At 35.9% G+C, this 17,500-nt stretch overlaps 1 long non-coding RNA gene across 1 annotated transcript; it reads right to left on the bottom strand.

Annotated features, from left to right (window-relative positions):
• Positions 1 to 13,623: 13,623 nt before the first annotated feature.
• On the bottom strand, positions 13,624 to 14,217 carry LOC130054257 (uncharacterized). The gene is made up of 2 exons (XR_008802555.1): positions 13,912 to 14,217; positions 13,624 to 13,739 (listed from the first exon to the last, which is right to left on the bottom strand). It is a non-coding gene; the product is annotated as an uncharacterized LOC130054257 (long non-coding RNA).
• Positions 14,218 to 17,500: the final 3,283 nt, after the last annotated feature.

The following is a 17,500-nucleotide window of genomic DNA, read 5'->3' as shown; positions in this document are numbered from 1 at the left end:
TTGAACATAATTATTGTATGTGTAAAATGTAGAATTCAGTTTGGTGCAAAGAGTTCACACAGGCCCTCCAAAAGCCTAATAGCCTCAAATCTGGTCAGGTAATGGTTGATAGAGGCCTGAGTCGGGCGTAATTGACCTGGCTCCCCCTCTCTCGGAACACATATAATTGAGTAATTATAATGTTACATTTCTTCATTGTTGTACATGTTATGATTTTAACGTATAGGTGTACCTTTTGATGCATAGCAAAGTGTGTGCTTTCACATAAATAGTGTAACGCGCTTAATTTTACTGCAAGAAATGTTTTGACATATAATATCCCGGAAATTCTAGTAAATTTTAGACCATTACAAATGGGCTTCAATTTCTGTATTGGATAATTTTAGTCTGGTCCAACCTGAATGGAATATGTGCCATGGTATAGATTTCAGACAGACCTTTTTCTACATTTTTATGGTTACTTTATCGGGATATCAAAAAATTGTCATCTTGTGTACAAGTTACCGTGTAATGTTTCATTTTTCTTTTCTTTTCTTTTCTCCTGGTTCTACACATTTATTTTTTTCTGGTTCTACCTATTTATCTTTTTCTGGTTCTACACATTTATTCAATATGTATCATTTATCTTATTTCTAAGTTTAGCAGATACTGATGGCATCACAAATTCGTTATTCCAGGCGCTGTTTGTAAAATGTAGTTTTATTCGAGCTTTCTGATTGAAGTTCGGTCGTAGTCTGTCTGTCTGTGCGTCCGTATGCCTGTATACATGCATGATCATGTGGTTTGTTATCTTTTCACATTTTTTGCTAGAACTGGAAGAGAATGGCATTCAATTTTGTTCAAATATAGCGACTTACTATTTTCCAAGGGGTAGGAGGGGGCATATATATAAGTAAGAAGCGATGAAACATAAAAGGCATTTGTATAGATTCAAATTTGTTCAAACCACGTATTCCAAAGACATGGTAGGGCAACATGAGGGTGTCTTTGTACATATGGAGACATTCTTTTATACATGTAAATTTATTCTTCTCAAAAACCACTGATGTACAATATATCAAATTCATATGAAAGTATCTTTATGCAACTTTGATGTAAATTTGATCGCATCATGAAAACCGGTGCTAAAGAAGACAGGAGTGTTCAAAGTTTAGCATAGAATTATATAGGAAAACCAATAGAACAGCTAGAGTACTTCTAGATTCTGGGTGGGACTTTGATAAGAGTTCAAGATCTTATAAAATAAGAATGCATTAATATAGAAACAAGATGTGTTTGTGAAACACAAATGCCCCCGATAATGGCCAATTCCGAAGATGGCCAAGGTCACAGTATCTTGTTACCAGTAGAAAGATCTTGTCAAAAGTAATGCTCATGTACAATATGAAAGCTCTAATATTTACCATTTAGAAGTTATGACCAATGTAAAAAAAAAAATTAAAGTAGGTCAAATGTCAAGGTCAAAAGGTTCAATACCAACGGAAAGATCTTGTAACAAGGAATACTCATGTGAAATATCAAAGCTCTATCAGTTACTGTTCAAAAGTTATTAGCAAGGTTAAAGTTTTCAAAAAGTAGGTCAAACTCCAAGGTCAAGGTCACGGGGTCAAAAATGTTGGTACCCACGGAAAGGTCTTGTCACAAGGAATACTCATGTGAAATATCAAAGCTCTATCACTTACTGTTCAAAAGTTATTAGCAAGGTTAAAGTTTCAGACAGAATGACAGAATTACAGAATGACAGACAGGACAAAAACAATATGCCCCCCCCCCCCCCTCCGATCTTCGATCTCGGGGGCATAAAAATATGAAATATCTTAAATAACCATAATGGTTCCTTTAGTTAAGTGAATATGAAAATATTCTTATTAAGTGCAAATTTAATGTGTTCACATCGTGTAGATTTGAATTTTAAATGAAAATATCAAGAAAATACTCATTTCAATAACTACTATTGTACAAGTTTTCAAATCAATATGCAATCATGCTTATGTTATGTAGATTGAGGTTTGCTTTTACAAAACCCACAGGTTAAAGGGGGGGGGGGGATTCACAAGAAAGGGGCCCATCATCCGTACTGTATTCATTGTTTTACATTGGAAAGTACAGTACTGTAGTTCATGTGAGTTTGTGACCTAAGGGCCTTTTGTATGTTGACTGGTGATATTGAAAAAAAAAATGACGAAAATATGTTCCTATTACAAAAAGCACTCATTACCACAATTGGTTCTTTAGTTATTCATTATAGACAAATTACAGAAAATCCAGAAATATTTCTCCTATTCAGTCATTTGTACTATTTTCTATCATTTTAATAAGGTGAAATTAATAAAATGACCCAAATTTTAAGGGGTTTTTGGAAAAAATTAAGTTCTCCCAATAAAGTAATTCAAGAAATCAAAGGATTTTGTCATTTATTTCTCCGGGAGTGGAAGAAATTATTGCTTCTTTTAATGTTTAGTACATTTTCCGAAACAAGATATTGCAATTAACCTTAAATTTGAAAAATTTAGGGGGGGGGGGGGCGGCTGCGCCTCCTCTAAATCCGCCACTGATGTGCAATTAGTTTCGGATCCATCAGAACGGAGGGTTACATTCTCAGAGGTCTGGGGAAACACACTAAACGAGGGGTGGGATCGCCGGCGTTGGATCCGCCTTTGGGCATTTTTCAGTATATTTTGCTCTAAAGACAAATCTATGTATACATGTGGATATTGTCTATCTGTATGTAGTATATCAGACGGTGGATTCTAAGTCATCTTCACAAGGGTTATTGATTCGTTACCTCGCACTAACCAGTAATCCTTGACTTGTGAAGATGATTCTGAGTATGTCCTCCCGTTCTCTTTGTAATTTCTGCTTCCCTTGTTCATCAGCCTTTTGGGTTTACAAAAAGCTGACCTGCTGATATTATTGCATTTAAAAAATCCGTTTTCCGTCCCGTTTTCGTCTTAGCAACACCCCAAATGCACAGAGTTATCTTTAGATTTATTACATATCAACAATAATTTCTAATAATACATGTATATATATCTCTTACCGAATTGCATTCATATAATATACTATTTGATTTTTTCCATTATTGAAAGTACTCGCACCTCAGCAGTTAGAGATAAAATAAGAGGTTAAAAGCTCTTCCTGCTTTCAACTTTCTCAGGCACCAGCTTCTTTAAACAACGTATCTATGACCAAAGGCGGATCCAACGCCGGTGACCCCACCCTTCGTTTATAATCAATTGCATTAAAAAGCAAAGGAGATTCCACGAATAAAATTCATCTCATTGCTAGGCAGTGTTTTTTAAAAGTCAGGCAGTTTAGAGCTGTGTATTCATAAACACCTATTTAAAATACAATATTTCAATTTTAAATGACATATCACTCCCCCGATGATTGGATTTTATTTTGTAACAAGCAAGTAGATATATACTGTTTTCTGTATAACATGAGGAGTTTTCTACTTCGTTGCTCTGATTCAATTGTATATCACCAAAATAATATTCACAGCATTAGAATTAACTCTATTAGAGGTTTATCTGTAAGGATATGCAAATTTACAAATACAAGTTACATGTATCACTGGGTTGAATGCTAATTGAAGTGTTTCATACCGATTGTTGGACCGTTCTTTACATACTGATTTTGACCACGGATTACTCCATTTACCTGATCAAGAGTTAGGGCTCACGGCGGATGTGATCGGTTGACATGGGAGGCTCACTCCATCTTGGCATCTCCAAATCTAGTATGTTGTCCTTAATTCTCTTATGTTAGTATTTTAAGATCTCTTCAAAGAGGTAATATTTTATTCACAAATAACAAAAAATGCAGTATATCTGTAGTTTACAACATTTCCATCGTCATTAGTTGTGATAATGATTTTTGTACGATAATAATTTACAGTGAGAATCCTACGGAGGAGTCTATACCGTAGTCACTGTTATGAGAAATCAATTTGTAAACAGACTTAAAAACAGCATGCATAAGTCTGCATTCCGCTTGGGAATAGAAGTAGGAATTACATTCCTTTTGTACGATTATAAACAACTATCGTAAAATTTTCATTCGGCACTTCAGCAGAATAATCTCTAAATAAAATGACAGATATGGAAAACACTCCATTGTAACAGTCTGTATGTCCACTGACGTCCGTATATTTCAAATACATGTACATATGTACGTGACAATAGCAATGATAATACTATTAATGTTGGCATTAGCACTGACAATTCTATTAATGTATAAAACATGTACATATGTACGTGACAATAGCAATGATAATACTATTAATGTTGGCATTAGCACTGACAATTCTATTAATGTATAATACATGTACATATGTACGTGACAATAGCAATGATAATACTATTAATGTTGGCATTAGCACTGACAATTCTATTAATGTATACATACATGTACATATGTACGTGACAATAGCAATGATAATACTATTAATGTTGGCATTAGCACTGACAATTCTATTAATGTATAATACATACATGTGAAATGTTACATTTTTGCTGGAAAACATTTTTGATAAGAAGATGAGAGATCAAATTTAACTTAAATTCCATATCGGGTTGTGAATAAATATACTAGAACGCAGTTTTCTGTGTTTTCTGACATTGTTTAGTACCAATACCCACTAGCCATGTCAAGGGTAGACACTTACGGGCATCTGTCAGAGACTGGATGCATCGATTTTTCTTAGTTTGGGCGTTTATGCGGCGATAATTCATACAAAATCTGATATCGCCATCTCATTTACTCACTAAACACACAGAGGATACATAAGGTCTTTAATCATCTTTTGAATTTCTTGTTGGATTCTTTCTCTCTGGGTAATTGATATGGGTAGTCGAGTAGGTAATTTAAAAATATTTGAGTCTCTTGTGTCTACTAGTATTTTTACTAAATCATTTATCTAACTGTTCTCGTATATCCACAAAAGTGTTTGAAACTGTGCTAATGATTTTTGAATATCAAAATCTGATTTCAACTTATCTTACCCAACTTTTCCATCAATTGTACTAGATTGATTGTTTGTTTAACGTTCCCCTCTAGAATATTTCACTCATATAGAGACGTCGCCAATGCCGATGGAGGGTTACAAAATCTAGGCCTAGTCCCGTGGGGATCCGGGTTAGAATAGGTCCTCAGTACCCCTTGATTGTCGTAAGAGGCGACTAAATGGGGCAGTCCTTCGAATGAGATCGCAAAAAACCGAGGTCCCGTGTCACAGCAGGTGTGTCACCATAAAGATCCCTCCCTATTCTATGGCCGTAAGCGCCGAGTATAGGCCTAATTTTGCAGCCCTTCACCGGTAGTGGTGGCATCTCCATATGAGTGAAAGATTCTCGAGAAGGACGTTAAACAATATTCACATCAATCAATGAGCAGGGAGGGATCTTTATCGTACCAAACCTGCTGCGACACGGAGCTTCGGTTTTTGCGGTCTAGATCTTTTGCTCACACAGGGTTTTCACCTTTCCCTTAGGATAAGTTATTCGTGGAGGATATCAGCTTGCGGAATAGTCATTGCAGTTTCGGTCCTGTCACATGATGAGGAAATGCTGTGTAAACTTGCTACAAAATCCTCACATTACACTACTTTTTAAACTTTATCTGTGTTAATCTAAAATTTTTGACGATTAAAATGGAAAGAAGGATGGGGTCAGTTATCTTGGTGGTCTGCTCGACATACATGTAGCTTAAACATACGGAGATAGTAACCAGGGGCGGATCCAGGAATTGTGGTTACGGGTGGCGTCACTTTATGAGGCAGTGGGTCCAGGGGGGAGGCGAAGCCCCCGGAAGCTCCTGGATTTTACAGATTTTATGGGGCTTGAAATATTTCTCCTATTCAGTCATTTGTACTATTTTCTATCATTTTAATAAGGTGAAATTAATAAAATGTTGTTTTATTATTTTAATGTTGATGTATATGTTTTATATTCGGTAAAAAGCTCTATAGAGCTTATGTTATTTGTGTTTTATACATGCCGAGTTGAAATAAAGTTTTCTTATCTTATCTTATGACCCAAATTTTAAGGAGTTTTGGGGAAAAATCAAGTTCTCCCAATAAAGCAATTCAAGAAATCAAAGGATTTTGTCATTTATTTCTCCGGGAGTGGAAGAAATTATGGCTCCTTTAACGTTTAGTACATTTTCCGAAACAAGATACTGCGATTAACCTTAAATTTGAAAATTTTAGGGGGGGGGGGGGCGCCGGCTGCGCCCCCTCTAAATCCGCCACTGATGTGCAATTAGTTTCGAATCCATCAGAACGGAGGGTTACAGTCTCAGAGGTCTGGGGAAACACACTATACGAGGGGTGGGATCGCCGGCGTTGGATCCGCCTTTGGGCATAACTACATTTTCCAGTATTTTTTGCTCTAAAGACAAATCTATGTATACATGTGGATATTGTGTATCTGTATGTAGTATATCAGACGGTGGATTCTAAGTCATCTTCACAAGTCAAGGGTTATTGATTCGTTACCTCGCACTAACCAGTAATCCTTGACTTGTGAAGATGATTCTGAGTATGTCTTCCCGTTCTCTTTGTAATTTCTGCCTCCCTTGTTCATAAGCCTTTTGAGTTTACAAAAAGCTGACCTCCTCCTGATATTATTGCATTAAAAATATCCGTTTTCCGCCCCGTTTTCAATTCCCCGTCTTAGCAACACCCCAAATGCATAGAGTTATCTTTAGATTTATTACATATCAACAATAATTTTTAATAATACATGTATATATATTTCTTACCGAATTGCATTCATATAATATACTATTTGATTTTTCCCATTATTTGATCTCTAACTGCTGAGGTGCGAGTACTTTCAATAATGGAAAAAATCAAATATTATATTATACTACAACTTTCTCAGACACCAGCTTCTTGAAACAACGTATCTATGACCAAAGGCGGACCCAACGCCGGCGACCCCATCCTTCGTTTATAATCAATTGCATTAAAAAACAAAGGAGATACCACGAATAAAACCATATTCATCTCATTGTTAGGCAGTGTTTTTTAAACGTTAGGCAGTTTAGAGCTGTGTATTCATAAACACCTATTTAAAATACAATATTTCAATTTTAAATGACATATCACTCCCCCTATGATAGGATTTTATTTTGTAACAAGCAAGTAGATATATACTGTTTTCTGTATAACATGAGAAGTTTTCTACTTCGTTGCTCTGATTCAATTGTATATCACCCAAAATAATATTCACAGCATTAGAATTAACTCTATTAGAGGTTTTTCTGTAAGGATATGCAAATTTACAAATACAAGTTAAATGTATCACTGGGTTGAATGCTAATTGAAGTGTTTCATACCGATTGTTGGACCGTTCTTTACATACTGATTTTGACCACGGATTACTCCATTTACCTGATCAAGAGTTAGGGCTCACGGCGGATGTGATCGGTTGACATGGGAGGCTCACTCCATCTTGGCATCTCCAAATCTAGTATGTTGTCCTTAATTCTCTTATGTTAGTATTTTAAGATCTCTTCAAAGAGGTAATATTTTATTCACAAATAACAAAAAATGCAGTATATCTGTAGTTTACAACATTTCCATCGTCATTAGTTGTGATAATGATTTTTGTACGATAATAATTTACAGTGAGAATCCTACGGAGGAGTCTATACCGTAGTCACTGTTATGAGAAATCAATTTGTAAACAGACTTAAAAACAGCATGCATAAGTCTGCATTCCGCTTGGGAATAGAGGTAGGAATTACATTCCTTTTGTATGATTATAAACAACTACCGTAGAATTTTCATTCGGCACTTCAGCAGAATAATCTCTAAATAAAATGAAAGATATGGAAAACACTCCATTGTAACAGTCTGTATGTCCACTGACGTCCGTATATTTCAAATACATGTACATATGTACGTGACAATAGCAATGATAATACTATTAATGTTGGCATTAGCAATGACAATTCTATTAATGTATAATACATGTGAAATGTTACATTTTTGCTGGAAAACATTTTTGATAAGAAGATGAGAGATCAAATTTAACTTAAATTCCATATCGGGTTGTGAATAAATATACTAGAACGCAGTTTTCTGTGTTTTCTGACATTGTTTAGTACCAATACCCACTAGTCATGTCTAGGGTAGACACTTACGGGCATCTGTCAGAGACTGGATGCATCGATTTTTCTTAGTTTGGGCGTTTATGCGGCGATAATTCATACAAAATCTGATATCGCCATCTCATTTACTCACTAAACACACAGAGGATACATAAGGTCTTTAATCATCTTTTGAATTTCTTGTTGGATTTTTTCTCTCTGGGTAATTGATATGGGTAGTCGAGTAGGTAATTTAAAAATATTTGAGTCTCTTGTGTCTACTAGTATTTTTACTAAATCATTTATCTAACTGTTCTCGTGTATCCACAAAAGTGTTTGAAATTGTGCTAATGATTTTTGAATATCAAAATCTGATTTCAACTTATCTTACCCAACTTTTCCATCAATTGTACTAGATTGATTGTTTGTTTAACGTTCCCCTCTAGAATATTTCACTCATATAGAGACGTCGCCAATGCCGATGGAGGGTTACAAAATCTAGGCCTAGTCCCGTGGGGATCCGGGTTAGAATAGGTCCTCAGTACCCCTTGATTGTCGTAAGAGGCGACTAAATGGGGCAGTCCTTCGAATGAGATCGCAAAAAACCGAGGTCCCGTGTCACAGCAGGTGTGTCATCATAAAGATCCCTCCCTATTCTATGGCCGTAAGCGCCGAGTATAGGCCTAATTTTGCAGCCCTTCACCGGTAGTGGTGGCATCTCCATATGAGTGAAAGATTCTCGAGAGGGACGTTAAACAATATTCACATCAATCAATGAGCAGGGAGGGAACTTTATCGTACCAAACCTGCTGCGACACGGAGCTTCGGTTTTTGTGGTCTCACCGAAAGGACTCCCCCATTTAGTCGCCTTATACGATAAGTAAGGGGGGTACTGAGGACCTATTCTAATCCGAATCCCCACGGAACAAGTGTACTGGAAGATCAAGACGATTATATTTCATTCGTAGAACTGAAAGTCACGTGATTGTGAATCTAACGAAGATGTTATCGCAGTTTAGTTTGATATCAATTTGGTACTGAAATGCTCTAGAGTTTTATAATTTCTAACCACTACTGACCTGCAAGCTTCGTTATTTTTCTATTCACAATCAATGCCGTAATTCACGACTCTTATCTGGGCTTAGACGAACAGAATTTGTACCTACGACTGTGTCTCTGACCCCAAAACTCCGCACCCAATATTATCCAATGAATCGATTTCATGCAAGCTTCATGGCAGAGATGTCGTGATTGTACATGTTTTCCAAGTTTTATTTTAATGTCAGATTTTCCTAAAGCAATGTACGTAAGAACCTCCCAGACGAGGTCAGCGATGCATCAATGCTTCGTACAATTGTGAACCTCTCGTTGTCCTGTTCCACCAGTCTCTCTACAGACAGAACATTCGACAGCAAGCTCGCCCCCAGCTATGGTTTTCGATGATCATCAAAGGAAAAACACCACAGCAATAATACAACTGGATTTATCAGGTGCATGCTCATTTGTTTAGCTGTTGATTTCATCTCAATCACATAACATTCGGCTATCGCATACGAGTCTTTTATGAAAATAGTTATGTTCTAGTTGCTCGGGCTAGAGGAACAAGAATTATAAATTCCATGACTGCCTGCCCCACTGGAGACACCGAGACTCGAGACCAAAGCTTAAATAAAGACAGTGCAGTCTTTCAGAATCTTCCTCTCTAACATCCAAACTGTGTTGATAATCATGATGAACAGGAATTCCTTTACATAAATTATGAAATTATTCATCCTGTAAATTTCATCATAGACCCGATACCAGAACAGGAATCCATGGTTAATATTCAACAAAAATGTGTTATATACCAAAAAAGTCTTAAACAGTGTATACTGAGGAGAGAAACTTCATTTAAAAAAGTGAAATTTTAATTAAAAGCCTTGGGTTAGGGATTATGGTGGTAGGGTGCGGGATCTGTGACCTATGAAATTAAAGTGCATTATTTGTTTTAGAGTAATTGTTTTTAAACAATCAAACTTGGCACATACATGATAAGGAGGAAACTAGCTTATTTAATACACGAACGAGGCTTTATGGTTTTTATACATTTCTACCACGGTTATTGCAAAGATCGTCGCGGTGGCCGAGGGGTTAGAGCGTTCGCCCCGCATGCGGTAGGTCGGGGTTCAAATCCCGGCCTCGACAGACCCAAGTCGTTAAAACGGGCAGTGACAGTTCCATCACCAAACGCTCGGCATCAGGTGTGAATGTCACGGGTTCTTGGAAATGACCTTAAAAACGGATGTCCCGTGTCACACGCTAAAGAACCCTCACTGCTCAATGGCCGTAAGCGCCGAGCATAGGCCTAAATTTGAAGCCCTTCACCGGCCTTGGTGATGTCTGCATATGAGTGGAGAGATTCTCGAGAGGGACGTTAAACAATATTCAATCAATCAATATGATAATGACCGCGGCATTCCTTAGATTGATTGATTGATTGTATCGTGCTTAACGTCTCTCTCGAGAATCTCTCCACTCTTATGAAGACGTCACCACTGCCGGTGAAGGGCTACAAAATGTCGGCCTATGCTAGGCCCTTATGGTCTTTGAGCAAGGAGGGATCTTTATCGTGCCACACCTGCTGTGACATATGGGACCTCGGCTTTTGCGGTCTCATCCGAAGGATTTCCCCATTTATTCGCCTTCTACCTTCATAAGTATTGACTGATTATGCGAAAATTGATATACATCTCGCTTGCGCTTTGAGTTTTCCGAATGCAACAATAAAGTCGATGACTGATAATTGAATTTCATAATCATAAAAATCAATCAATATATGTTGTAGAACAAATTCATAAATGCCTGAGAAACATTTGTCATTCAGTATAAACAAATTGTCTGTATTCCGAGTGCGATACACATGTAAACATGACGATGCGCAGACAAGTTTTTATTGAGCTGTGTTCAAAGCAATTAATTGATATATTTAATCCGTTAACACCAAACTAAATATTTGAAATATTTTTTCAAAATAGATTTAGAATATCCCTAACATCTCACCTTTTTCGTAGCAAAAACAAACAAACCAATGTTTTTGGAAACTGCCATGACGTCATATTGACTTACGCAAGATCGCGACTACTTTTCCGTCTTGGTTTTAAATTTTACTTTCCCCTTTCAAAGTCTCGCGAGACCCAGAGTATGCGAGAATTTGGGCATGTTGGTAAATAAAACCAGTTCTTCAACTTTTGTCGTGATCGATTCACCCGATTTTAACAATGGTGTACTATCATTGCATTGCACTAGACTGTAGTAATGATTCAAGAAAGAAACATAATACGCAGAAATATCCACAACTGATAGATTTTAATGGAAATGTGGTGGATGTTTCCCCACTGCTGTCAGCCAGGAAATTCCCAAAGCTGCGAAGAGTTTGCGTCAAAATATATAGCTTCGCCGAGCTAAATTCAGAAGTTCATTTTTCCTGTATCCAGACGTTTTTACACACCTTTCATTTAAAAATGTTTTTAATTGTGGAAAGCAAATGGAGGTTAAATCGTCTTCCAATGCCATGTTTTGAATAAACAAAAAATGCCCAAGATCGACACGCTTTTTCGGACTTCTTTACAAGAGAGTTCCGCTAACTCGGTATTTACGATCTTGCGTAGTTCTTTCCCTTTCTGGAACTCTTACGCACAGTGAGACACAAAAAATACTATCGTCCACACGCGGTGGGTACAAATGCTTATCGCTGTCTTCATATATCGCCTAAAGGCCGATTATCAGACATCATGCAACCACCCAAACTACAGGGACACACAATATTAGTAAGTTTATTAGTATTTAATAATAAATCAATTTAACAAAATCGATAATCACAATTTTTCTTTGATTAAAATATCACCCGTGCAGAAGAGGAATGCAGGTTTCACTGCAAAGCTTAAAAGATGATAATTTTATTTTGCTTAGATATTTTTTCCTCTTTTAGACAAACCAGATGGAGTATCAAGAACAGAAGACCCAGTGAACAACTGCGAGGCATACTGTACTGTGGTCAGATCTAGACTAGAAAAGCACTACCTGTGTACGGGGAAAAGTATTCATATTTCATACAATAGGAATAAAGGCATATCCTACACTTACCATCTTTTGACACACACATGACCAGATTTAATTCTAATACCATTAGGTTTACAAAGGAACAATTCAATATACATGTATGTTATTACCCCCCCCCCCCCCCCCCCCCCGTCAAAAAGGAAGGGTATATTGCTTTGCACCTGTCAGTCAGTCTGTATGTCGGTTGGTGGACCAAACGTTATCCATTCAATATCTTGAGAACCATTCTTTTGATCGTAATGGTATTTCTTATCCATCATCATGCGACCAACCATGGGTTTCCGACGTTGCTCATTATCTTGAGAACCCTTTCCTTGAAAGACATCAAACTTGGTACATTATATGGAATAGATGACCCCTATTGATTTGGAGGTCACATTGTCAAAGGTCAAACTGGACATAGGAATGTTCTGTCTGCTCAATATCTTCAGAACCCTTTGCTTGGCAGACATAAAACTTTGTACATCATACGGAGTAAATGACCCCTATTGATTTTGAGGTTATTGATCAAGGGTCAATCCACTCTGGACAAAGGAAGATACTGTCCACTAAATATCTTGAGAATCCTTTGCTTGATGGATATTAAATTTAGTACAATGGTACACCATATGACGTAGATGACCCCTATTAATTTTGGGTTCACATGGTCAAAGGTCAAAAGTGAAACTGGACATAATAATATATTGTCTTCTATATTTTAAGAATCATTTGCGTGATTGACACCAAATTTGGTACACTGATACATTCTAAGAAGTAGACAAGCCCTATTGATTTTGAGGTCACATGGTCTAGGGTCAATTCACTTTGGACATAGCATTGATTGATTGATTGTAGTTTGTTTAACGTCCCTCTCAAGAATTTTTCACTCATATGGAGACATCACCAATACCGGTGAAGGGCTTCAAATTTAGGCATATGCTCGATGCTTACGGCCATTGTGCAGCGAGGTTCTTTAGCGTGCCACACCTACTGCGACACGGGGCATCCGTTTTTAAGGTCATTTCCAAGGACTCGTGACATTCCATAGGCGTAGCTTGGGATCGAATATTACCGAGGCAGGGGGTCTGGGGGGCTGAGCCCCCCAGAGGCTATCAACATTTTAACAACGTAAAAGCTGGGTTTTTTTTTTTTACCGAGTTGCCTCAATGGAAGCTACGCCACTGCATTCACACCTGATACCGAGCATTTGGCGATGGAACTGTCACTACCTCTTTTAACGACTAAGGTCTGTCGTGGCCGGGATTCGAACCCTGACCGTCCGCATGCTGGGCGAATGCTCTACCTCAAGACCACCGCGGCGGTTTGGACATAGGAAGATATTGTCCTCTCAATTTCTTGAATTGTTTTTGCACTACTATCAATTAAATGTCACGTGTGTAACTCTTTTCATTTTTGTACCACAGGGTCATATATGTTTCTCAAACATTTCTTGGGTTTTTTTTTTATTTATTTCAAAACTATAAAGTATTATATAAAATTGTTTTTCTTTATGCAGTGTTCTCCGGAGAAGTTGATGCTGTTGACCTTCATGCCAAAGAATCCTGTAAATGTGTAGAATTTAAGACAACTCGGCAACTAGAAAGTCATAGACAAGAGAGGAATTTCATAAAGTAAGGAGGAGATATAGTTACGCTTGAACTGTGATAAGGGACATAACTTCTGAAACTATCAACCTTGAAATCAAGAAAATGTTTAAGTCTATGTTTTACTTACAAGTTTAAGTTATAAAGTGGTGGGCCCAGAGTTTCCTGGTGGGTATTCCTACAATTGTCTATGGTTACCGTGACGACGATGGAGTGGTTCACAACTTTGAGAAAATGGAGACTCTAAAAATTCTTCACTGAGCCAAGGCAAGTTCTTCACTGATAGAGAATGGGTAAAATGAGAAACCATGATAAAGTCCAATTCAGCATTTCCACTGTTTGTTGGTTTTCTTTTATCGCTTCGCCAATTTTGTCACTGCTGCAAGCCGAACCCGACAATAAATTACTCGCTCAACATGGATTTTTCTCGCATGATGCGGCTTTTTTTCACGGCGTCTTGTGACCAAGATCTGACTAATTAGATTTCAACAATTTTGTCTGAGGCGTGATAAATACGGTATACATATGTAATCTATTTACCAATATACTAGATTTTGAAAAATTGTATTTAGTTAGATACACGTGCAGATATCGTTATCAGAAATGTGTTGACGAATCTAGTTTTCTAAACAAATAATTATATATTTTCTTTGTTTACATTATATGCAAAGTGGAATGCACTAGTATGATTTTACTCTCTTATGAAAATTTTACACATGGCATGTAGATCTTTTGGTTTATTATTCTACCTGTATTATAATGAACCGAAACTTAAACACTAACGCGTATACTACATATACATGTATTTTCACAGCACGTGCTTTTTAAATATAGAAATTGATGATAAAGGTTTTTCATAAATAATTATATGAGCCCAGATATTTATTATATAATTTGATTCAAGGCAAATTCGAAAAAGAGCCTGAGAACAGGAGAGGAGGTGTCTTTATTCTTTTCTTTTTTTTTGTGAGCACCTGTGACATATATTTTTTACATCACAATATGATATAGGGTTTGAATGAAAGGTATGTTGACGGTTAACAGTTCTAATATAACTCCCGTATTTAGTTGGAAATAACTAAGTTAACTATTTGAATGACAAGAATTTTTTTTACTGATATCTGATTTCATTTTTTTTTTCAGCGGCGGTATTTATCACTGAATGTGCTTTTGATAACGTGTTTAAGAACATGTGTTAGCAATGTCATGTTTGTTTGATATTCGTAGGATTGGTTAACTATATATCGTTAACCGATTGGTGACTGTATTATCTGCCATAATACTATCCATCTCATTGCGATCCAGCCTCACCCTCCAACACCTCCCAAATGCACCAACATAGTGAAGTTGAAGTGTGTTGTAGTAACATACATATGCTCCGTATGGGACGTATGGGTTGTCCCATGGTTTTAAAAATAAATAAATATAAATAAATAAGGACCATCGTGTACCAACACGTCTGATGACTGCGGTACTGTCTTTTGATGGCCGGACACATACATGTGGTCGTATGTCATAAATCATAATGAAATAAAGAAGTAACTTATATTTTACAAAACTAAATAAAAAGTAAGAAATTAATTATATTTTTTATTTATATAATAAATTTAATAATAACTTTTATTTAATTTATTCAATAAATTAGAATTTAAAAAAAAATTTTTTAAGTAAATTAAAATTAAATAATTAAAATATTTTTTATTTATAATAAATTATATTTTTTATTTATATATTTAATTTATTATTTTTGTATAAGTAAATATAAAATTAAATATTGAAAATATATTTTTTTTTTTTTTTATTTATTTGGATTCTAATAGAAGGTAATAATTAGTAATCGCACGAGTCTCCGTCCTTCGCCCAAATAAATCAAGATACACCGAAATAAATATACCAGAATTATTACATAATTAGTAATATTAGTAACAGGTAATAGTAATAGGGATGTAGGTATGTATATACATGTGAAATAACTAAAATATATACAGAAAAGAATTACGGTAGGGTCGCCAAAGAAAATTTTGATAATAGAGTGCTACTAGTTATTAGTTATTAATTATAAATTTTGCCATACAACAATTTTGAGATCGTCATTAGGCAAGAATTTTGAGGTCGTCATCAGGTGCTACACCTCATACCCTGTACCCTGTACCATGTTTCTGTAGCTAGATCCAGCCTGAATGGCATGCACGTGTTACCATGGCAACAGAGTTGCATAGCAATTAAATTATGATGGTTTTACATTACTTATGCCAGATTAAGTCGATGTGCCAAATTTGAAAAAAAAATCGGTGACAGTGCGTGCCGGACCCCTTATATAAATGTTTAAGTGGTTACAGAGAATGGCTTTTTAATTGTAATGCACATTTCCTTCCGGTATGTGTGCACGAATTGAAAATCTCAAGTAATTATGCTATTTTCATAATCAATCTAAATTAAAAATGTATTCATCCGATAATGCACATATCGGAGAGCAATGTGCATTGCATCTGAATATTGGACAAATTGAATGAAAATCTCAAGTTGTATAATATGCTATTTTTATAATCAATCTGAATTAGACTTGTATTCATCAGGTAATGCACAATGCGTTCAATAACGGACTCGAGTTTTGGTCAATATCCACGGTTAACTGGAGATAACATGTTCATGTTTATCTTAAAAACAATGGACCTAATAAACGTCTTCTCTAACCATTACAACTTAATATTTACATTGACTGTGTGTATTCTGTTTAATTTCTATTGATGTCAATTCCTTGTCATTTGCAACTATGAAAACACAAACCTTGTGTTAGCGACTGTGTAGCAAGATGGAGTAGTGTGGCGTCGTGACCCAAATGTTTCCCCAACTGAAAAAAAGTACATGCACATGGGGACACATTTAAGACGGGGGCACATTAAGGTGGATCGATCCTCATATGATTTATCAATATTGATGGTTAAAAGTGCAAAAACTGTATTAATTTCCATTCAGTATAGTGAAATTTAATCAATAACCAAAGAAAAAAGAAAATGTGTATGTTGCCACATGTCAGACATACAAAAACATATATGTTAACATCAGAAAATCACACATTTTTGTTATACAGAATAATTAAAATAGATAAAAACTTGTTGAAATGACAAATTCTAAATGCCAACAGTTTTAAAAAAATTGTCAATTTATAAATATGCATAAATTGATTGTGGATAATAGGGAAATCATGTATAATAGACATGAAGTAAAAGAAATACCAGTATAGGAGTTATTGCCCTTGATAATTATCTGGGGGGAAATATAAACTTTTTCAGTATCAATAGATTACCATTTTTTTTATTTTTTTTTATTTTATGCAGTCATTAAAATTCCTTTGAAAGATATATTTCTATCATACGCAAAGTTTAATTTAACAACGATTTTTGCAAAAACCTATGACATCACAATCATGAGAATCGATCAACCTTAATTGTGGTGTTCATCTGTTACAGTCAAAACATTTGACATCACAGCGCGACGGGCAGATGTTAACTCAGCGCTGATTGAAAAGATCTAAGTTTATCGCCATGTTTAGAAATAAACCTGATAGATAATAATTTTCAAACTCAGTTACCTTCTGGCAGCTGGCTATCTTGTAGCAGCTGGCTACGAGTAGCTAATTTTTCTTGGTTCAAGTACAGTTGTAGTCGGTTACTAGTAGCCAATTTTCAAGATCTCATACAACACATTGTATTTATATA

The sequence above is a fragment of the Ostrea edulis genome, chromosome 4, assembly GCF_947568905.1.
Source record: "Ostrea edulis chromosome 4, xbOstEdul1.1, whole genome shotgun sequence".
Taxonomy (NCBI): Eukaryota; Metazoa; Mollusca; class Bivalvia; order Ostreida; family Ostreidae; genus Ostrea; species Ostrea edulis.
This window is presented reverse-complemented; position numbering and strand designations above follow the sequence as displayed.